Genomic DNA, 24,281 nt, shown 5'->3' on the forward strand with positions numbered 1-24,281 from the left:
TTTATTTGATTTTATTCCATGTCGATTTGAATAAAAATGTATCCAAATTTACAGGATCTTAATTCATAATCATGTTCAGATGCAGAAAATATTCCTCCTTTTCAAAAATGTCAAAAGATCTTATCAGGAGTAGTGTATCGCAAGAAGTTGGTAGATGAAAATGGACAGCCACTTCACCCTGCTAATTGGAACATAGCATCTTCCAACCACAATCCTAGACCAACGATGGTAATAATTGTTTGGTATAATGTAATTTCAACAAACCAATTGCATTGACGTGCTTAGTAATATCATTGATGTACTAATATTCAATATTTTTTGAAATTAGAATTCTAATGATGATGAGTGACCCACCTACCATCTTCCGGTGCACCCCACTACAACATTAACTTGAGAGAAGGTTGCATTAAGAGAAATACACGGAGAGGAAGCATACAAAGAATGGTTGAAACAACCACCTATTCAACTCCCAATACGTCCAGATTCACCAATTAGGAGTGAATACAACAATAGTAGTTCTTCATCACAAGTTGGCAGTGGAAGCAATCAAATAAAGGTTGGTATGGATGATTACTTATGGGATACAACTGCCATGGAGGCAATGTTATTAGATGCATTCCAAATTATGAGCTAGGGGATGATTCTCATATCACTGGTACCTTATTCGAAAACTTGAAATCTACTTCCATTGCCCTTCTCTTTGGACCTGGAGACAAGTTAAAGTCCACTCAGTTGGGGACAATGATGTTACTCTACAACTTGAATGCAAATTTTGGCATTTCAAATGCATGTTTCTCAGTAATATTGAGGTAATTGACCTGCATGATCGATCAATTTTCTTATATTTTGTCACACAATTAACATTAAAAATTACTGATTTTATGAACATTAAAAAATGACATTTTACAGTTATATTTCCCACCAACTACAGGTTATTCAAAGATAAGGTTCTTATGAAAGATAATATATTGTCAAATAGCTACAAAGAGGTAAAGTAGTTGTCGAAAATGTTAGTTGTTGAGTTCATATCATATCATGCATGTCTAAATGATTGTATTCTATATAGAGGAGAATATGTAGACAAAGAGATATGTTCAAAATGTGGGCATGGTAGGTACGGTAAATAAAAAAAAATGGGTAAATCACATGGTCCTCCTCATAAGATATTTAGGCACATGCCTATAATACCAAGGATTAAAAGGCTCTTTCGTTGCAAAGAATTAGCTATGTTGCAGTGATGGCATGCCTCACATAGAAGTGAGTCGGGAGTTATATGAATCCAAATAGATTAAATAGCCATGAAGCTATAGGGGATACATGGCCTGAAAATTTCAAGGATGAAGTACGAAGTCTACGACTCAGCATAGCCATGGATGGTCTCAACCCATATTCCCTCCAAAACACCAACTATTATGTTTGGCTTGCAGTAGCGATCAATAACAATATCCCCCCATGGTTATCCGTGAAGAATGAACATCTTATTTTGGCTCTCATAGTCCCTGGGAGAAGACGAGTGAAGAATATGGATGTCTACTTACAACCATTGGTAGATGAATTGAAGGAATTACGGGAAGGGATACATGTGTACAATGTATCAAGACCCATCGCAACAAAGAGGAGTTTTATGTTGTATGGAATATGTGATTACACCATACATGATTATCCAAGCTTAGGAGTTTTCTCTAGTAAATTACATTTTTATTGATTTGTTTATATACATAACAACATTTTTTCTCATATTAATTTAAGTCCATGCAATTGTTCTGATCTTGATGCTCGCTAATTTTCCCTATTGTTATAGGTCTATTTGGGCATATCACTCCTGACATTCAAATCAGTACCAGTAGGGCTCATCAAACCCTAATTCAGTTGTTACATGCCCTAGACAAGTTGTCACATTGAATGCTTACTTCTATGAAAGTTTCCTGGCCTGAAGCCTTGCTGAAATGCCTCCTAGGGACACTAGCGTAGCCTTGGTCAGGGGTAACTACGTTGCAGAGCAGGCAGGCCCATTCTGGCCTGTACTATAGTGCACTTAGGCCCTCTTTGACCTACGCTGGGCAATATTGACCAAAATTTGCATAGGGTTCTGGGAATATTCCTTCATTCTAGATGATTCTAGAAGGATCCCACCTCTTATCTCCTCTTATGAACTCGAAATTGGATAGGCTAAGGATCCATTAACCTCCTATCCTCTCATCCCTTGCTCCATGGAAACTAACTCCAAGTTTGGAAGGCCATTCAATACCCTCATTTATGACAAAACCACCTCCATTTCCTATAAATTGAGCACTCATCATAGTGATCAAGGGGCTAGAATCTGAATTTTGTAAGGAAATTCTGTTGGTTTGAGAATTGAGTTCATGTCAAGCAATGTTATGTTGCTGGAATGGTGTGATTTTGATGTGGCGAGGGTTGGACTGAAGCTGGAGGAGTGGCACAGGATCGAACTATATTAGGTGATACTCTTCCTTCTACATTAATAAAGAGTTTATTCCTTTTCTCATATTATTGTTCATATCTGTGATGATTATGTGTTTCAATGTCTTCGATTCCATTGTTTTATAGTAGATAGATCATGTATGCTTTGATCGTTTCTTGTTTCCGTTTCTCTTGATACAGGTACCTTTTGAGTGGATTTAGTTCAAGTGGGAGTGATGGGAGTGATTCAAAAGAGATCAAGGAACCGAAAGACTACAAGTAAGTTCCTCCATCTCATCTATCTTGTATAAGAAAAGGTTAAAATACTTTCTTTCTGTTGTTCTAGGTGTAGTAACCCACCTAGGGAAAATGTGTTTATCCGTAGATGCAAATTCCATATAACAAATTGGCTTTAGGCCAGGAAACTTTCATAGAAGGAAGCATTCAATGTGATGACTTGTCTAGGTTATGTAACAACTGAATTAGGGTTTGATGAGCCCTAATGGTACTGATCTAAATGTCAGGAGTGATGTTCCTCCTTGGGACACTAGCGCATTCTTGGTCAGGGGTAACTATGCTGCAGAGTAGGTAGGCCCATTCTGGCCTGCACTATAGTGCACTTAGGCCCTCTTTGACCTGCACTAGGCGAGATTGAGTGAAATTTGCATATGGTTCTAGGAATTTTCATTGATTCTAGATGATTCTAGAAGGATCCCATCTCTTATCTCCTCATATGAGCTCGAAATTGGATAGGCTAAGGATCCATTAACCTCCTATCCTCTCATCCCTTGCTCCATGGAAACTAACTCCAAGTTTGGAAGGCCATTCAATACCTTCATTTATGACAAAACCACCTCCATTTCCTATAAATTGAGCACTCATCATAGTGATCAAGGGGCTAGAATCTGAATCTTGTAAGGAAATTCTGTGGGTTTGAGAATTGAGTTTATGTTGAGCAATGTTATGATGCAGGATTAGTGTGCTTTTGATGTGGCATGGGTTGGACTGAAGCTGGAGGAGTGACATAGGATTGAACTATATTGGTGATACTCTTCCTTCTACATTAATAAAGAGTTTATCCCTTTTCTCATATTATTGTTCATATCTATGATGATTATATGTTTCAATGTCTTCGATTCCATTGTTTTATAGTAGATAGATCATGTATGCTTTGATCGTTTCTTGTTTCTGTTTCTCTTGATACAGGTACCTTTTGAGCGGATTTAGTTCAAGTGGGAGCGACGGGAGCGATTCAAAAGAGATCAAGGAAGCGAAAGACTACAAGTAAGTTCCTCCATCTCATCTATCTTCTATAAGAAAAGGTTAAACTACTTTCTTTTTGTTGTTCTAGGTGTAGTCACCCACCTAGGGAAAATGTGTTTATCCGTAGATGCAAATTCCATATAACAAATTGGTGACTCTACTGGGGAACAAATGTCATTCTTGGTGGCTTACCCTCATCATATTACACCTTAGTAGACTTTGCTTGACTTTATTGATCTTATTTCAGTCTTTTTGAAGTGTTTTTAGTAAAAAATTATGCTTAAATGTCTCTTGATTTGACTCTCTGGCACCAGTGCAGTGTTGGTCTTAACACAGTGCGCTACAGAGTAGCCCCTACCTTAGAGACAGTGCATTTCAACACACTGTCTCCCACTCTAGCCTGCGTTGATTCCTCTTAGGCTAAAAAACCCACCTTTGGCTTGATTTTTCCAAAGTTGCTTCTGTTTTTGTTTGCTGAAAGATCAATGATTCTTATGGTTCTGAAATCAAGTTGTATTTCTCCTCCTAGCCCTACTTTGGCCTTGATTGTTTATTGTTTCTTAAATTATTTCTTTATCATTATCAATTCATTGTCAAAGTTAGCTTATAATCGATTAATCTTTTCTGAAAAGGAAGTGTCGTAAAGTCTTCATTTCTTTCAAAAAGGAACTGTCGTAAAGTCTTTGTTTCTTGTGAAAAGGATTGATTGATTGTATGTGAATTTAGTTTCCTTTTTTTCATCTAAACATTAAGGGAATTGAAAAGAAAAACTTGCATTATGCAACTAGAGGTTTGTGTGTGCTTGTAGGAATAGTATAGGGAAATTACATTAGATGTGCTCTTTGCTCTTTGATTAAACATTTTGATTGCTCTATCACTTGTAGTTAAGGTTTTCATTGTTCAAATTAAATGAAAATAATATTTCTCATCATATTTTCATTCTAGGAATTACAAACATACATCACATGATGAACCTGACAAGGCAAATTCTTAAGACGATCAACTTAAAAGTTATCTCAATTAACCTAATGGAGCATTGTAACTTAATGCGTAACATTTAGAGCTCTAGGCTAGAGACGTGTTCCGGCGTCGTTAAACATAGCAGCTGTCGTTAATTATTTGTAATACATTCCGAGTGTGATACCTCATTCCACGTACGTAAGTATATCGTAGCTCGTCCATGTACCTTCGGGTATATAGGGAGGTGTTATAGTACAAAAAGTATAAAGGAATGCTCTCACTGTGCGGTTTCACATTAGACAGTGCTAACACAGATTGGGCCTCCATGAACTTTCGGGTATATATGGGAGGACTACATTAGGTTGCTATCCATCCTTAGGTAACCCAATCAGCCGCCTTGTACACTGTGATACACCGAACATAGCATTCGGGGAGATTGCCTGCACGTATGTTAAGTCCTTGGTTTACTGAGGCAGTGTATTGCAGTTCATAGTTACTTGGTAATCCTTTTTCCTAGATTATCCCTCTTTTGTACTATTATGTTTTTTTTATTAAAATAAAATTAATTAACCGCGTACAACATCCTCCACGTCACTCCTTAGTTGATCTTAGGTTGATACATATGGAAACAAATCCAGAGTCCACCGATCAAGGAATTCCTTTTGATGGAAATCCTAGTCATTTTCCTCCTTTCGAAAATATTGGTGCTCCATATATGGTTACATTATCCCTTCTGGGATTTACCATTGGCTTGACAGTATGGTTGTTTTCAACCTACTTGGTTCAAAATGTCGTGATTTCTCCGCAATTGAGTACTCCTCCACCTGGAAAAAATCAACCTCTAGTTGATCCTAAAGTTGACCCTTTACCTTCTTCGTCGGTTGTTTCTTCCTCCCCTTCTTCCTCTTCGCCTGGTGAAAGTATTGACACTAGTAACCAGGTGGATAAGAATAAGAAGAAAGGGAAGAATAAGAAGAAGAAGACGAAAATTTAGTAGGGGGCAACCAAGCAACCATTGCTTCAAATGAAACTTCTGATGAGAAATCGTCTGATAAGCCTCACAAACTTCGGTATCCTTGCAAACTTTGTACGAGAGACCATCTTCTTCGAAATTGTTCTGGTATTCCTCAGATCTTAAAAGAATGGTCTTCTCGTTCACATCATCCCGTGTCATCAACTTCTGGAGATCATGCTAGTGACACACCATCAACTAGTGGTAGTAAAGTTCATGGAAATAAGGGTAAATTTAAGTTTCCCTGTAGGTTATGCGAAGGGAATCACCCCATTCACCTTTGTACCTATCTGGATGAAGCCCAAAAAGTGTTGGATAACCATCCTGCTTCTCCGCAACGACTTCCATATGGTTACAGGAGACTCTCCCTTAATCCTTCACTAGTTGATTAAGTGACTAACCCAAATCAACCGTCGTTCAAACCCACTCTCTTTGAATGTGAATCCCATGAGTCTATACCTGACCAATCACAAGTTGAGGAAACAGTTGACCCGATTTCACCTTCAGTTAATCATACCTTTCCTGTAGAGAGTGAGTATGATACCACTCAGATTCTTTTCGTTTCTTCAGATTCCAATGAGCTTGGACACAACCCTCATGTTCCATCAAGACAGGAGGAAAATCCTCTCGTTCTCGTAACTCAAGGGGGTTATTATCTCGTTCTTACGGTACCCCCTCCAAGTAGTCTGGTCACTTCCTTTGATTGGAATTGACTGGTAGGATGTCATCTTCCTTGATATGTGCCTTTCTAGATCATAGTACAGGTTTATAATATGATTGTATCTAGCACTATTATATATGAAGGTGCATCCGTGAGTATCCTTTCCTCCACTGCTTGGCAAGCGCTCGGTTTGCCACCACTTGTGCCTGTTACCCAGAATCTGTTAGCTTTTAACAGAGGAACCAGTCAACTATTAGGGATCCTTCCTCGGTTGCCTATTACTTTGGGAGGAAAAATTGTTTATCTCAATGTGATGGTAGTCTCACGCCCTTTAGATTACAATTTACTTCTAGGGCGCGACTATGTTTATGACATGGGAGCTATTGTTTCAACACTCTTTCGAGTGATGTGTTTCCCGCATGAAGGCAGAATTGTCACCATTGACCAACTTTCATTTCCCGGTCCAAATATGCCTTCCAGTCAACCATCTTCCCTAAATGGTCCTTTTTTCCCAATAATATCTTCCCCGCCACGAGTCAATTATGTGGCAACCCATTCCATGCCTACATCAACCGACGATCAATTCCATGATCTTGTGCATTATGTACTGGGTGCATTGGAACCAGATCTCTCTAATGGATTCCTTGCTACGTATCCCTTCTAGAGCATTGTTCTCCCATCTGATGAGAACCTCTTGGAAGTCATGACCTCTTATGGGTCGTGATCAAGGAATTATGATGATACTTCTTTTACTGTATCAACCTCATTAAAAAATGAAACAGGTCCCATGAGCATAGTTCCTTGTCTTGTGTCAATCTCGTTAAAGAATGAAACAAGGAATATGAGGATAATTCTTTTACTATGTCAACCTCATTAAAAAATGAAACAGGTCCCAGAGCATAGTTCCTTGTCTTGTGTCAAGCTCGTTAAAAAAATGAAACAAGGAATCTAAGCAGAGTTCATGTTCTTGTGTCAAGCTCATTAAAAAATGAAACAAGGTCCCCTGGAGCAAATTTCCAATTCGAGTCTTTGATTAGATCTCATAAAATCCCAGTCGAGTCTTTCAATTGATCTCGTAAATGAACCTTCATTCCATCCACCTAATAGCCACGAGTAGTCTACTTAGGTTAATGTAATGAAGCCTCACGGGCATGCACCTAGAATCAAGTCATCATGTTGGGGGCATGTAAACTGAATCCAAGCATAGTTTTTCGTTTCAATCTTGTGTAAACATGAAACTGAATCCAAGCATAGTTACCTATGGTTCAAGCTTGTGTAAAAATGAACCCAAGACCATTTTAACCCTCGTGATTTCCGTTCTATAGGCCTCTTCCGTCAGATGAGCCTTGGTTTTTCTCCTTCCATCGTCACTATCTGCTTGGCCGATCATACGCTTTCACTTGGTTGTTTTACCCTTTTTGAGGAACAGTTGCAATGAGTGGTCTTATTAGCCAGCCTCTTCACATAAATCAACATGTTTTGAGAAGTTCCAACATCACCGGAACCAGTTTCTATCCTAGACACAACTCATTCCTCTAAGTGGAGTCCTCTTTAAGCTCTTTTCAGACTCTTGAAACATGAAAATATTATCGAGCGCTTGTCCTTTTTAGCTCGTAAATGGATTGGAAACGACATCTACTCAGTATAAGTTTAACCCTTTTCCGGACTGAGATAGATTACTTACGAAAAAGGAATACGTTGATCGAACATGGTCAATAGGTTATTATTTTACGCTTTTTCGGACTTGAGAGACAAACTTACGAAAAATAACTTGTGCAGTTTTCTTTTTGTCCCTATTCAAACTCTCTAAACATGAAAAGGACCGAGTTCTCATTATTGTTAAACTCATTAAAACATCAAATAGCGACAAACTTGTCCATCATGACAAGACCGAGTTTCACCTTTGCTAGGCTCGTTAAAACATCACATAGCGATGGATTCACCCGAAGGGTGGAATTATACTACAAGCATATGTTATCCTCATCAAGCTTGTTGAAAAATAAAGAGGTACTGGTCAGCAATGACTGGGGAAAATGGGAAAGGGATAAATCACTTTATGGTAGAAAGTCGTTCTTGAACATATACAAAAGGCATGATGAATTTGTCAGTAATGTTCATTCCACTAGCCTAGGAGTCTAAGAAAGTATCGACCTATTATAACTTGAGTAGATTTGTAGGTTATTGAAGCTTAAGGAGCTTCCTAAATGCTTTGAGGTTAGGGGGGTTGAATTTTTCTTGAATCCAAGCTTGAAAGTTCTAGTTTTTGGATCGAAATGTCGTGCACACAAGTAAACAATTTCTATGAAATCAAAGACTTAAGGGATGGATGAAACACTTTCCAGTCATGTGGTGCAAAATTTATTATTTCTCTTCTCATCTAATGACAAGTTCAAATAACATTGGTATGCAGTTAACTAGTAAAAACTTTTATCTATGCAAACAATTGAATTGAATGCGTCACTCCAAACCATCTCTCTCTTCTTTCAAGTAGCCATTTATTTGTTATACTTAGGGAAATATGTCTTTATCAATAAATTCCTGTGGTGAGTCTTAGATATTAACATCTCATTCTTTGGTGCAATTACTAATATAATCGTCTTGTCTCGTTCCATTCTTTTGGTTGAGGAAAAATAATAAGTAGAAGCTACTAATCACAATCATGCTTTACAGGGAGTGATAAGGAGCAGATCCTGAAGTATGATTTCCATCACGTCGTCTTTACCTAGGTATAAATTTCCTTTATTAATTTTTTGAGTGACCTTAAGACGGGGAGAAAGAACGAGAGAGTAAAGGCAGTGGAGTGATTTCCTAACAAGTGATATCTGCTATTAATATTGAATAATGACAAGCAGTGTAGATGAATGGATTGTGCAAAGTCTCAAGTTGTGCAAGAGAGGTGTGATATACGAAAGTGGGCGTGTGGGAGGGAAAAATGTGCAAAGCAAGTGTGTGGAACAAGGTGTGCGGGGAGACTAAGTGTGGATAAACAATGTGTAGAGAGAGATATGTACGTAGATTTTCCACACATTGGAAAATTGGCAAAGTGTTGTATATAAACGAAAGAGTGCAAAGTAACTTAAGTATATATTTTTAATAGCATTTCTTTTCTACATAGGACTAGACAATTTTTTTGGTCAATAAGCCCAATCAATCCCATGATTTCATCTTGCTTATTTCTTTAAGAAAAATTTTCTATTTATTTTGTAAACACGTGTTGATTCACATTTAACATCTGCCAAAAGCCCTTTTGATTGGAGATTTTTTCTATTTTTTTTTTCTAAGTGTGATAATTATGGGGATTTCAGAGCTCAATGGTCCTTGAATTCACCATGTTATCAATTCATTAGGTTGCAAAAAGTGAGGCAAAGGATATGAAAAGTATCATGCCCTCAAATACCATTAAGAAGAAAAGGGAGATGTTAGAGCCCTCTGCTATATTACTATGCATGTTATATGGAAGGAATACACCAACTCTAAATCGAAAACAAATTTCCTAGGATTAGTATTGAGTATGAATTTGGGATAGTCTTTGTTTAGATACCTAGGTACGCCATTCACCCACGAATATTACAAGGTAATAGACTAGGTTTAATTATTAAAGAAGGTTTAAAAGTAAAATAACTTCTTAACTAAATCCCCACAAGATAATATCATTGATAAAGTTTGTCTTATTTTTCATCCAAATATATGTTTTATATTTTCTAATGGTACCGTTGGAAATTCTTAAGGAATTTAATAGGTTATTGAGGACATTCACTAGAAAGGGAGAGAAAATTTGTTAAGAAAATCATTTTGAAAAATTGAAACAAAATTCAAGTTATTTAGGTCTAAAATATGGAAACCTAATGAATAATTCCCTTAGAATAAATATAATGATGAAAAATAATTTTGGGATAGAGGGCATGTGGGTACTAAAGGAGGTTCTTTGCAATAAGTATCTCAATGATAAAGTTAGGACACGTGTTTGAATATCTTGATACTAAGAAGAAATCAATCTCCAATATGGAAATAAATGAAAAAAAAAGAGATCTATCTATCATTAAGGAGCATTTATCTTGGATTCCAATGAATAAGGAGGATGCCATCATATGAGAATAATTTAGGTAACCCCCCATTAAAATAATGCCCTATTTTAAGAGGAATTAAAACCTAGAACAAGCATAAGATGAATACTTTGGACCAACAAGGCACCCTCATTTCAACAAAGTCCAAGCCCTCACTTCTTCTTCCACCTTCCAGCTCCGTTTTCGGTGTCTACCACATGTGCAGCCTCACACCAACATAGAGACACACACATGCAAGTAGTTGTAAGTTGTCGGTTCTACATACCCCATGATGAATCTATGGTGGTACCTTTTGTGTCCTAATGTGCCCATGATGAATCTGTGGTAGTACCTTTTGTGTCCTAATGTACAATAAAAAGGTATTCACCCTACAAGATCTATGATGTTAAACTAATGACCCTGGAAAATAATAATGAGAAAAACATTTCCAAATCTTCCATAGAAGATGAAAGAATAATGAAACCTATCATTAATTTCCCTTAAAAAAAAGCTTCAATTACTAATATTTAAAAATATATACAAACTTTAGAAAATAAAATATGAATCCAAAGAACTTGCACCCTTTTTACCACCTTTAAGTTTTTATGGTCTTTTCCTTTTCACAACCCTAGACTTTGCCTTTTGGACTATTGATCATCCGCCTTCCTTTTATTAATTACATGATGAGAAATAGCTATAAATCCTTATATTAAATAAGAAACACAACTTATTAAATTTCAGAATAAAGTTTAGGCCAAAGTTAGCACCTCAGAGATAAATTCCTTCCTTCAGATGGTTATTAATACAAAACAAGCTCCTAATCGTTGAGAATCTTAACAAATGAGGTATACAAGAGCCTTTCTTATGTGTATTGTGTAAGAAGAAAGAGAAAAATCAAGACACCTCAATGTTGTAAGAGATGGCAAGTATTTAAAGAACAAGCTCCTAATCTTTGAGAACCCAAAAAATTGAGGTATACAAAAGCCTTCCTTGTGGGTAAGAGGAAAGAGAAAAATCATGAAACCTCTTTTTAACATTGTTGGACATTTGATCATCTGCCTTCCTTTTATTAATTACATGATGAGAAATAGGTATAAATCCTTATATTAAATAAGAAACACAACTTATTAAATTCCGGAATAAAGTTTAGGCCAAAGTTAGCCCCTCATAGATAAATTCCTTCACATAGTTATTAATACAAAACAAGCTCCTAGTCGTTGAGAACCTCAACAAATGAGGTATACAAGAGCCTTTCTTATGTGTATTATGTGTATTGTGTAAAAAGAAAGAGAAAAATCAAGACACCTCAATGTTGTAAGAAATAGCAAGTGTTAAGAGAACAAGCTCCTAACCTTTGAGAACCTAAAAAAATTGAGGTATACAAAAGCCTTCCTTGTAGGTAAGAGGAAAGAGAAAAATCATGAAACCTCTTTTTAACATTGTTGTAAGAAATTACAAGTGTTTAAAGTACAAATTAGAAATCACTTTAGTTCAATGTAACAAATTAAAAAATTACATTTTTGTTGTCAAGTTCATATTCATCTACGATCTTATGGATTGATAGATGGCATGGAATTGTTTTTGGTCTTGTGCTTAGTGAAGTTTACCAGAAATAAAAATTAACCTGAACTAAAATGTTAGATATAGTCAGATCCTTGGCATAAGAGTACTTGAAAGTAGAAAAATATGTAATATCAGTGCACAAAAAACATTACGTATTAACGAAATAAAGTTAGACAAAGCAATATACACCAGACATCATATGGACCGGTGAAAATTGCAAAACATTATGTACCTATATCTTCCATACTTGAGATAGATGATGCCATACAAACAGCGCCACGCCATGAATGGATACTCTCAAGCTTTATTTGGGACAACGCCAACTACTTAGACGTGCCTAGTAGTATGATAATAGTAATATAAAGTTATCACATGCAGCACTTAGCACTGGATGAAGAAACTCTTCCAACCAAAACCGCTGCAATCTTGATTAACACTGCCAGAAAAACGGGTCTGAGCAACGCCTTTGCAGTTGGCCGTGTTGTAAGCAGAAGCAGTCTGGCCTTGGTACACGAACTCGTATCCTCCATGAACGTCGTTACCGATGTTAGAACACCCACATTTGCTGTATCGAGCAGCATGGTTGTTGCAACCAGGCCCTGCCCACGCAGTGAAATAACTGCCCTCAGAAGGCTGGGCCAAAGCTAAAAACAAGCATACCAACACAAACATCACGTATGCCAAGCGCTTGGTTTCCATGATAGCTGATAACAGGAATTCGGATGAGGAAGGTGTGAGTGATTTCGTAGTCGGGAGACACAGATTTATAGTGAACGTAAAGCGATGGTGATTTTCACTGGGTGAATAAAGAATTGAGAATTGTTTTTACTGTTTGGTATTGTGAATTCTAAATGCGCATTCGAGACTGAGAGTGACCACGCATTTTTTCTTTTTTACCCTACGAATGTCATAGACATGACGAGATCTTAGGTTCACTGGATAAGGATGAATGCGACAGAGTTGAGTGTGATTATGTTTCGTAAAGTTATTCGCATTAATTAAACAAAGGATAACTGGATTGCAACTAAATCTCATATTGACTCATTGTCTTCGCAGCGAGCATTACTTTTATCCTAAGATTGTTAAAAATCTCATATTGGCTCATTGTCTTCCCAGCGAGCACTACTTTTATCCTTCAAATATTAAAAAACATGCGCGTAAAATCAGGCCCGACGAGGCGACTTTTTGGGCAGAGTCCAGTTTGTCTGAAACACTGAAAAATCTAAAAGGTATGATCTTCGCTATCTTCTTCAAAACCACAAAAACGTTTAATTAAATTGCTTCATGAAGAAGAAAACAAAAAAGAAATTATTTTAATCTATATGAGTTTAAAGATAGCTTATAGGACAGCTTGATTCTTCATCCATCTGCTTAATGTATTCAGCTCTTTTTCTGTGAAGCTTCGCAATAAATGCTCCCAGCTTCTCGACAAACCCCTTGCTAAATAGATTATCCAAAGAACTAGCTGTCAACATATCTACATAACTTTCCCTGGTGTCTTGAAGGCCTCATATTCTAAAATGAAATGCTTTTCTATTTCCACTTTTCTCAAAAGAACAAAAAATGCATACTCTTTTCTCCCACACTTCTTTAACTTTTCAATTATACTTAAGGAAATAGTTTAAATATTTTCTACTTTATAATTAGGTAAATAATTTTAAAATTTTATTGGGTATTAAAATTAGTTTTTACACACAAATAAATTCTGTAACCTGATAAATCACTAAAACACAGATTTTGCAAAATTAACAAATTAAATTAACGAATTCAACAAATTTATGGAATAAAATATCATAACAGAACTTAAACTAATTAAACTACTGCACTATAAACATGTCCTGGATTCTCTTTTGAACAATAAAACCAAAAAAAAACCAAACCATTTGATAACTAAACTGCACATCATAAATTGTTTGTTAAATTCTGCAACGGGAAAGTTCTAAAGATTTTTGCTTTATCGTGAATTAATGGTTATATTCACAATGCTGAAGTGCAAAAGATTTTTGGAAATATTGAATTTATCTTTTTATTTAAAAATAAAATTTAGATAATAAAACATTAAAATTTCATAAAATCAAATCAAACAATTTTATTGAGAAAAGTAATCATCAGATTGCATATTTATAAAATTATTGTTTTGTGTAAAATTATGGTTTTGTGTACTGAAGTCACAATTTTTTTGTTTGAAGATTTTTTTTCAAAAATTTTATTAAAATAATGTTTAAATAGTCTTTTTTAATGGGAAAAAATAAATTTAACACCATTAAAAATTCTCATCGCATTCAAAATCTTGAAACTTATCACCTGTAACTTAGATTCTAACATATTTCTACAAAATTTTCTCAAAATCTTACTACAATTCTTAATATTTAAGGAAATTGTGGCCTCTTTAAACTACGTGTAAAATTATTTAGCTCTTTGTTTCACATTTCCGGAATAGCCAGTTGAGAATGATTGTTTCACCTCAACACTGTACAGGCGTTGGAGTCTAGGATACTTACTTCAGATTTGACGGTAAAGTGTACAATATTTATGTAAGAAATGCAATTCAAATATTTTATTTCTTTAAAGCAAATATTAAGCACGGTCCAGTAAATCAATCATTCTGCTTTTCCATAGTATCCATAACATCCGCAGGATGGAAATCCCGGTCAAATGACATTCATTGCATTTACGTTTAAGATGATTCACAGGTTTTGCTTTCTAGCGGAAGAGGAGAACGATAAAGCGTTTCGTCGGTGCAACGGCTGACAAGACTGCGATAGAGAAAACGTGTCTTGACTATATGTTTGCGAGTGGAGAATGACAGTGGCTGAGTACGACCTTTTATCTAGAAAGATAAGACGCCTGTATGCGCAGAGCCCCAAATTCAACGATTTCGTCCCGCCATGAATCTGCCTATTTAAGGAAATCCCTGTACCTTGACATTGACATTTATCACATTTGAGCCCCAAATTCAACAATTTCGTCCCGCCACGAATCTGCCTATTTAAGGAAATTCCTGTACCCTGACATGGACATTTATCACGTTTGTGATGATCCACAGATTTTGTAGCCGAAGAGGACGACGAAGAAGCTAAACCGCTGACGAAACCACGGCAATTTAGGTAGATATGACTGCGGGAATTTGCAAAAACGCAGGCACTAGTTAAATCTGATGGTTTCAACGGATCTATAGCCTGTTTCAACAATTTTAAGCCCAATAAACTCGATGGCATGCCTGAAGTTTTGGCTATATTTGACACACCTCATGAGTCTTTCAAATTCTATTTCATGGCATGACTGAAGTTTTGGTGGTATTTCACATACCTCGTGACTGATTTATGATTCAAATTGCATTCCATATCCACTTTAGACTAAGTTTTTGTCAAGAAATTTATTGTCTAACATAAATAATCACTGAGAGGAATAAATATAAAAATAACCAGAAACAACCATAAATACATAAACACAAGTATTTATCCGGGAAAACCCTAAATCTAGAGAAAAACCCAACCTAATAAGATTTCATTAGCATTGTCCAAAACCCTGGCCAATCCGACCAAGTGAGCCTTCACTACTCACGTTGTCTTGCATTACAATGAAGTCCTTCGAACCTTTTATAAGCTCCATTACATATAATACCATGGGCAGAATACTATGGGTGCACAATACCATGTGCCCCAAAACCATCACTGTTTAACCTGGTCAACTTTGACTTTACCTAACAATTGCCAAGTTTACCTAACAATTCCCCCTTTAAACTTCACTTGGGGTTCCTTAACTAACTCCAGCCAAACCTGCTAAATGAGACAATCCCGCTCACTTTAGCTCTTACCCCCCTTAGAGTTTTTGTCCAGGGTATTGTTAACCCAACATCCCCCCTATCACCTAGGTCTAACCCAGACTTTACCGATGATCACCGAGGGGTACACATGCCTTACCACGTCTTACAGTGGTATGCCCATTTACATGCAATAATTTTGACTTCATTAAAATTTTTTCGACCTCTTCATGCCCATGCTCTCCTTGAACTATCAAATTCAGTTTGTTGTCCCGTTTATTGCAGAGGATAAGGAGGAATTTTGGTGCTCCTGAACATCCACGTCTGTCACAACTTCGATCTCCGAAGCCATTTAATTCATAGAAGTTTGAATCTCAGCACTGCATTCTGTCGGTTTAGGACAGGTATTTATAAAATTCTAACGGGCAGATCCATGCGAGAGTGCATTTCCAGACGAAATGGAGAATAAAAGTACAGGCCTCAAGATTACCCCTTATTGCAGCCCAATGGAGAGGAGTGCATCCTTCTTTGTCTTGCCGTCCCCGATAACAATCGGCAAATCCCTTATAAGCAGCCCAGTGTAATGGACTCCTCCCATCATTGTCAGGTGCATCAACATCAGCGCCCCATTTTCGATCAGATACTGAGCAGCTTCCGCGTGGAGGCAGCCCACTGCAGAGCATGATAACCTCCCGCATCGGGGAGGGTAGTAAAATGGATATGACTGCAAAAAAAGATTTATTAGGCATTTGGATGAAAACCCAACATAGGCCCTTTAAGAGCGCATATGAGAAGCGCTGCCAGAATGCATAGCTTCACTCTAGCTCGTTCGTTCATTCTCTAGCATTGGCATAGTGGCCCATCTGAGCGTTTCTAGAACCTTGTTCTTGCTGCACTTAGATTAGATCTGCGAACAAACTATGCATCAATCCTTTCTATGTCTACCAGGCCAAATAACCCTTGGCAACAAAAGCATTTTTCTGAAGCCAATACACAACCTTTGGCTCTGATACCAATTGTTAAAAAATTTACTGCATAACATAAATAATTACTGAGAGGAATAAATATAAAAATAACCAGCAACAACCATAAACACAAATGTTTATCCAAGAAAACCCCAAATCCGGGGAAAAACCCAACCTAATAAGATCTCATTAGCATTGGCCAAAACCCTGGCCAATCCGACCAAGTGAGCCTTCACCGCTCACCTTCAGGTCTTGCATTACAATGAAGTCCTTCCAGCCTTTTATAAGCTCCATTACATATAATACCACAGGCAGAATACTATGGGTGCACAATACCATGTGCCCCAAAACCATCACTGTTTAATTTGGTCAACTTTGACTCTATCCCGAGTCAAGTTTATCTAACAGTTTTATATTGAAGTCGTTATTGTCAGAGTATATATATATATATATTCAAATTTAAAATAAATATTATTTTTCAAATTTAAAATGAATATTATTTCTCATTTGCTTTGGAGTTATCTTTAGTGTGATTTTTTGGAAGTTTTTATGGTGGGTTTTTCGTCAAATTTCTCTAAAATCCGGCAGGAATTTATTGAAATCACAAGTTTGAAGGGTTCAAATCACAAGTTTGATGGGTAATCCTATGCAATCGAAGTGTGCTAGGGGTTTTCCAGGGTGCTGAATCCATATATACAGTCAAAAAACTAATTTAAATAACACAAATCAAGTTTTCACCCCAAATATTTCCATCGGATTCAGGCACCCGAAAGTCCAAAAAGTTGCATTAAAGAAAAATCCATTTGCTTTTATGAAATTAATATTTTTTTCTATATTTTTAGTCTTTTTTATATATATCCTGATTTTTTTTGTTTTATTTTTTTAAGAATATTAACAATTTTTCTACTTTAAAAAAAGGAAATATTATAATTTTTATATAATAGAGTTTTATTGTTATAGATTTTATGGGTGTATAAATTATTTATTGAAATTATATTTTAGTAGTGGGAATTGATGATCAAAAGATTTGGTTATAGTGAGTTCTTATAGGAGAAACAATTTCAACTAGAATTGGTTTCTCATCCTCTTGTTACTAAGATTTACAAATAGTACCTACTAATCTTCCATGACTCCATCTACGGATCTTCTTACTACCTACTCCACTTGCTAGTGTTTACTACTTGCTCTCCTTATTATGTCACTATGTGACATATAGGATTGTTTCTGTTGTATTATTTTTACATAAGTTTTTTTGCAAATTTTTACACGCGTGCAAAGTTAACTTTAGATTAGATTTGATTTTTCGCAGGACGAATTATATCAATAGTGCATCTACTGCAGTGCCACATTAGGACTTCAAACCCCAAAGAAATTGCATATGAGAGATCTTCCCAGATTTTCATGTGGTCAGGTTTTGTCTGACAAAGCCTCTATCCAATCCAGAGATTTTTAATATCTATCTTTTCAAAGTCTGAATTTTTGGGCTGTTCATATGTCCAATGACCCCTGGTGGGCAAGGAGAATATTCATATTCATCACCTTTCTACTGTTGTGCTTAAGAATTAAGTGGGATTAAAGAGATAAATGTCATCCTTGTTTTTGTTTGCTTGCTAGATTGTTTTAATGTCCTCAAATGTAATATTCCTTTTTTTTATCTCCCTTATGGTGTGGTTAGGATGGACTTCCAGCATTGGTGGAAGCCAGGTTATAGGACTAAAATAACCATTTTCGATGTGAAGGCAGAAAAAGTATGGTATTTATGGTAAATGATATTTGACAGTAAATTCTAGAAACTTGGAGAAGGGGTAAAGGAGGGGATTTTTAATAAAAAATTAGGGAAGATGTGGCATTTTCTAGAGGTATTTGCTAATGGTATATTCCCAAGGTATTATGCTCAACAATATTTGACAGTAATTCTAGAAACTTGGAGAAGGTCCAATGGAGAGCTATAAAGGAAAGAGGGAGGAAGGGAAGACATTCAACCTTGATATTTTCTCTCTACATTTCGATTGGAAGTTCAGGCAAGTTTCCATAGGCGAGGGTCTTAGGTGAGATCATCATGCTCGCTTTGGTGGGATCCAGTTTCACCCTAGCTAGCAACCCAACTTCGGTGCCACAAGATATCACCCTAATTGGTTCAGTTTTGTTCCATCCATTTGATTTTGTGGAGGTGATTTAGCTGGAGCAAAGGGGTTTTAAGATTGGATTTGGATCTATTATACGAGATCTATTTATTCCATCGAGTCCCTTGGTTGGTCCATCCAGGATCCACATGTGTGCCTAGTGGTTATCTTTTCAGTTTCTGTTTAAAGGCTGGATTGTGTTGTCACAGATTATTTTTGGGCCATTATCATAACGATTGGTGTGTATTGTCATTACAGTTAATAAATAAAGTCGTGTTCTATTATTTCTCGTGGTGTCTACATTTGTTGTATTTCTATGAGGGTTTGAAACAAAGTTACCAACTTAACAAGAACGGTATCGAGTTCTAATATTTTTAAAGGTTGCAAAAAATCATCCGAATTTGAAAAGTGTTGATTCAGAATGCACATTTTTTTAAAGCATATTTTTGACACTTTAAATTTTCTTATGTATTAAGTATATACATTTTTTTTAAATGGTGATTTTCATGCCAATTTTGAAAAGTATTGATGCAACATCAACCCCTTTTTTTGGAGCTTATTATTGACACTTCAAATTTTATGATATATTAAGCATGGATAATGTTTTCTAAATGTTGGTGATTTTCATGTGAATTTTGGAAAGCGTTGATGCAACAACTTTTTTGTCAATAGCATATTTTTGACACTTTAACTATGTGTATGTCTCAAGTATGCACAAATTTTTTTAAATGTTGGTTATTTAACCATTTTTCAAGTTGTCTTATTCTTTGTTTTTCAAGTTTGTATTTTTTGTTTCTCTTTGCAATGTTTTTCTGCAATGAAATTTTTAACCTTTTTGGAAAATTAAAAAAAAAAATTAATAATAATATTAATGTTTTGAAATTAAGATTTTTTTTAGATTTATGTATTGTTAATTAATACTTCAAAACACAAAATAATTGTCACTAAAAAACTAATAATTTTTAACAGTTGACAAAAATGCACATTTTGCATATGTAATTAAAAAATACATATTTTGGAAGATTTTCACTAAAATTGACATGTCAAAGGATTTTTATGGAAAAAATTAAACATAACAAATTGAAAAAATAGCAAATTCTATGTCAAAAATAATAATATTTGATGTTTTTTTTTTTCCAAAAAAATCATTCACATAAAATTTAAAGTAAAATTAACAAAATAATAACTATTAATAATATCTTAAAAAAATAAAAGCAACTTTAACAAATAAAAAGAGGTCAAAATAACAAAAAAATAAATTAAAATTAGATTTAAAACAAACAAAAATTAAAAGAAACAACAAAAGAACCACTAATAAAAATGAAAAAAAAATTAACCAATAAATAAAACAATATAATTAATTTAAACCCGATAATTTAAATATATATATATATATATATATATATATATATATATATATATATATTAAAAATTAAAAAAATAAAAAACAATTATATATATATATATATGAAATAAAAAAATACTAAAACTAAACCAATTAGGGAAAAAGAAAACCAAATATAATTTAAATAATAATAATAAAAAATAGAAATTTGAAAAAAAAAAAAAATATATATATATATATATATATATATCACTCCAATTGCGAGAAATTAAACTGGTGAGTTCACATCAAGGAGTGTCTTAACAAAGCACCTAGTCACCATTTATCCAAGACCTCGTGGGCAAAACATAAATTTAAAAAAAATAACAATCATAAAATATTTCAATATTTACAAAAATATTAAAATAAAAATTAATCAAGCATGTCCCCATTATGTGTCAACTTATCTATAGGATTGTTCGAGGGTTTCATGCAGGGAACTTTGGTGGGATTTATTTTCACCCTTATCAGCATTTCCATCTTCGGTGGTATTTGGTATCACCCTAGTTGGTTTTATTTTTATTTTCCAAACGATTGAGCATGGAGATTATGCATTGGTTCAGGGTTTATTATTTTTTATTGCAAAAAAAATAGTAAATCAAACTTTAGTATTGATCGATTTCTTATGTTTTTGATCTAATGAAATATTGGGTGCAAAAGATATAAATTTTAATTCCTTTGATTGAAGGATATTATTTTTGAGCTACTAACAAAGGTTTTATGAAGATCTATTTAATTAATTACAGTGACATATTGGAAGAGGATATGTCGGATTTGTAGTTACTATGGGATTTTATTATCAAAGAATTATTTTTCAGTTATTATTTGAACATAAAGGGTTATTTCTACAAGGATTTATCACTATCATGTAGAACAAAATTTATGGCACAAGTTCGGGGCTCAAGGACTTTATTATAGAAGAATTTCTTCCACACTAGCTATTGTTTCATTAGGTCAAGGGTTTATTATTTTTACTGTAGCAGATCACTTCTTTAGTTTATTTTGCGGGAAAATGATTTCCTCAGAGGCCAAGATCAATTTCGATGGTTTATTACTTTTATTATTATAGAAGAAATTCAAGTTCATTTCCAATATCATTTACTTATTATTTTCACAACCCAGTATTAATCGATTTTATTGAAGAAGCCAAAGGATTTTTCGTTAGTTCGATTTTTCCTATTTGTTTGATTTCATGGAGGTGGTTTTACACAAGCAATGGTTTTATCATCTCAGTATACAATAGATCATCCTCAATAATTATTTCTTAGTCAACAACGGATAGATTCTATTCCTAGAGGACCAAGGGTTTTTCTTTCTCTATCTTCAACATTTCGATTGGTCAAGGAGGGGGTTGTGAGGTCTAAGAGCTTTGGAAGAGGACCATGAAGAAGGAAAATGGGTCCCATTGGGGAGCTATGCCATTTTGCGGAGGTCGAGCAAGGTTTCAAGGGAGGCTGAGAGGCTAGCAAGGTTGAGGAAGGAATTGGAGACTAGGTTGGGAGCTCATTTTCATTGTTGGGGACTGAGTTGGTTGGCCATAAAAAGAGGGGACTGAAAACCTGTTTTTAGTTGTAGCTTTGAATCTATCACAATTCCCAGCGACAAGGTGACCATTCAAAGGTCATTTTTCTTCCCATTAATTATACCATTGTAGAGAGCTCAATTTGAAGGCCAGATATGATTTATTTTCTACAACAAAGGATATTTACCTTCATTGCCCTTAGAAACTTCTTCCAAAACATTATATAGTCATTAACTTCACTTATCAATTTTTGAGGCTGAAGGTATTAGATTTCAAGGCATTGCATTTTAATTCACTTCAAGTGCTTAATAAAGAAACTTTGATTTGTCATTTATTATTCCTTATTTGCTACATGTCTGACAGAATGATATTAGGAATAGATTGGAGACTTCTCTCTTTATCATCCCTTTTTCTCTTTAGCAACAAGTGAAGAGGTATATGATCATATTTTCCTCAAAGGAGTGTTATTTCAAATCAAAGTATCATTGTGCTAGTAGCATCTCCACGGAAAAATTGAGGACTTGATCTTGTAGCATGTGAAAATATGGATCCTAAGAAGGCCCTAGAGAACACAGAGAGATGGTAACAATAGCTTTCTCATGTTCCTTTAGGAAAACATAACAGTGGACCCTTCTCAAAAGGAGTACATGCTATCCTTTAGCAGAAGCAATCAAGAAACCTACAAATGGAAGAATAAGTGGGGAATTCGCTCTTTACACTTGGATTTGAATTGTAATGTATGAGTTCAAGAGATGTCCTTCCTAAGTTGGAGGAAATAGATGCATGTTTGTCCAAGGTAGACCAATCATATTGGAAGACTTTAATTTGGGTCCTAAAACCATCCATGTTTGCTTTGATACAGGATAGACTCTTGGAGCACCCTTGGGAAGAGGTAAGGTTGATAGTTTCCTATTGCCTTAGCACGATCATAACAATAACTTCACATGCACCTGTCTATAATGATGTCATCATGAATAAGTTTTTGCAGCTAATTGTGGAATGTTATCAAGGGTTGCATGAAATGAAGAGCCCTACCTTCGGCAATTGGCTTAAGATATTAGAACTTATGGAAGAAACCAAATCTTATAACCTTATGTTTTATCTAGAATGTAACCATTTGACCCTTCAGAAGTTTGAAATCTGTATCCACCAAATAAGAGAGCATCATCCAAATCATGTCAAGGCCAACATACGAGCCATTTTGATCTCAATCATGGATGACAATGAGGACATTCGTAAGCATATATGATCCATAATATTAACCATTTGGAGTGTTGTACTTAAGAAACCAATTTCTTGGCTGTGTAGAAATTTTGCTTAAGACATTAACGATTATAATGATTGTCACTTGTTTGTCACTTAATTGTATGTTGTGTTCTCAAATGAAGGACCTGGGAAATCTGGTTCTTAACCCTCAATACTTAGGTGACAAGAAAATATCATAATGCCATTTGATTGTTGAATATAAATGATGAATGAAGAAAGCTTGAATAAGTCATAGACAATATGTTGTTTTATACAAGATCTACTATCTATGACACTTGGAGAAGTTATAGATAATATGTTGTCTTACACAGAAACTACTATCTGTAACTTAGAAGAATTGCAGAGGTGGGAACTTCAAGTATAGGAGTCATAAACAATATGTTGTTTTACACAGGATCTACTATATGTGACACTTGGAGAAGTTAAAGATAATATGTTGTCTTACACAGGAACTACTATCTGTAACTTAGGAGAATTGTAGAGGTGGGAACTTCAAGTATAGGAACACTCTTTTAAGGGATTTTAACTTCATTTGCATAAGCAAATAAAGACCTGCAACTTCATTACCATACTTAAAGGAAGAAAACATAAGATGACACATAACAGAGAAGTCACAAAATCATACCCAGCAATGTATGGAAAACTTTTGATTCTTTCAGTAATCAATAGTTGTATCAGGAATTCAGTGGCCTAGTATCCAGGTTCTCCAAAAAATTTAATCTCTTCTTTGTAAATTTTCCTCTTTTATACATTATAAGATAGTTGGTGATCACCAAAACTGTCAAACTACTTAACAAGAAGCAACATAATTTAGAAAATGATGATGACTACTAGCTTTTTGGCTCTGTTGCTTGGCTGCTGATGAAGTTTTTTTGTAAATGCTTTAATAATGATTAAACTATTTTAATCATAATAAATTGTATTTGACAAAACCCCGTGCGTGGACCTGGGCCCACATATGTATCGGGAGTGTTTTGATTGGCCAAAACACAAGGAAACCCAACCAATCACCGACCCTTTGAAGTTTTGATCATCTCCTTCTAATTTTGATTATTTTGCTTAAACAGCAGAATCGACTAATTTATGCGGAACATAGTTTACCACGAAACTAAAAAGGATTAACAATCTGATTCATTAACATGTCGAGTCTGCTTTAGCTATACGTGAATCCTCTGATCACTCATTTAATAAACGATTTGATCCTTCGGAACTCACGAGACTTTAAGCCTGTTTGAAATAAACCTTATCGAGTCTTCCTTTTCAATGCTTTGTTGACTCCCATACGAACCCGATGGGAAATATAAACCACCAGTTAATAATCTATCGGGTCCGATT

At 35.1% G+C, this 24,281-nt stretch overlaps 1 pseudogene; it reads right to left on the minus strand.

Annotated features, from left to right (window-relative positions):
* Window positions 1–12,049: 12,049 nt before the first annotated feature.
* Window positions 12,050–12,672, minus strand: LOC149241798 (antimicrobial peptide 1 pseudogene; annotated as a pseudogene).
* Window positions 12,673–24,281: the final 11,609 nt, after the last annotated feature.

Source organism: Pinus tabuliformis, chromosome 8 (assembly GCF_031772625.1).
Source record: "Pinus tabuliformis cultivar Carrire ecotype Pingquan chromosome 8, CPIR1, whole genome shotgun sequence".
In the NCBI taxonomy this organism is placed as follows: Eukaryota; Viridiplantae; Streptophyta; class Pinopsida; order Pinales; family Pinaceae; genus Pinus; species Pinus tabuliformis.